The sequence below is a fragment of the Trichechus manatus genome, unplaced genomic scaffold, assembly GCF_000243295.1.
Source record: "Trichechus manatus latirostris isolate Lorelei unplaced genomic scaffold, TriManLat1.0 scaffold00444, whole genome shotgun sequence".
Classification (NCBI taxonomy): Eukaryota; Metazoa; Chordata; class Mammalia; order Sirenia; family Trichechidae; genus Trichechus; species Trichechus manatus.
Window position 1 is genome coordinate 79,462 of NW_004444380.1, and position 978 is coordinate 80,439.

The following is a 978-nucleotide window of genomic DNA, read 5'->3' on the forward strand; positions in this document are numbered from 1 at the left end:
ATTATAACTTAACCATAACAAAACCCATTGCCTTCGAGTCGATTCAGACTCATAGAGACCCTATAGGACAGAGTAGAACTGCCCCACTGAGTTTCCAAGGAGCACCTGGTGGATTCAAACTGCTGACTTTTTGGTTAGCAGCCATAGCACTTAACCACTACACCACCAGGGTTTCCATTCACTGCACCAAGAACCTCCTTATTGATCTCTTTTGGTTTAATCTTTTCTCTCTTTAATTTCTCCCATGAATGCTGTCAAATTAAAGCTATTTAAAAGTGCAAGGTTAATTAGACAATTCAGCTAATAAAATTTTCAGGAGCTCTCCAGTGCCTCTTTAGCTTTTCATTCTTGCCAACATTTACCTTCATACTTTGTTCTGTCCAGTAGGAGACCTGGTGGCACAGTGGTTAAGTGCTTGGCTACTAAGCCAAAGTAAGGCAGTTCTAACCTACCAGCCACTCCATGGAAGAAAGATGTGACGGTCTGCCCACATAAAGATTACAGCCTGGGAAATCATATGGGGCCCTTCTATTCTGTCATATAGGGTCGTATAGAAATAGCCTGTATGGCACACAGTAACAGCGACAATAGTTCTGCACAACAGCCAAACGAATCTATTCGCAATCCTCTAAATCGTTTTTTTTTTAAATTTTTGTTTTGCCTCTGCTTTCTTTTTTTTTCTTCATGTTCTTCCCATCATGCCAAATTGCCTTTCTTCCTTTGCCAAACAAGGGACGCAGTTGAGACTCCACCTCTCATGTGAAGTTTTTCCTCCTGCTTTTATATTTCCACACTGCAGCGTAATCTGTTACAGAAAACATTCAGAGATTCAGAATGTTGTGGTTCAAAGCTTTGAATATATGTGAAAACATCCCAACCCACGTAGTCCTTGCTGTAGGTACTCATGGAACCCCAAACACTTGCGGGCATACTCTTCTTGGGTCCTATTTTTATGACTCTAGAACATCTTTATATAAA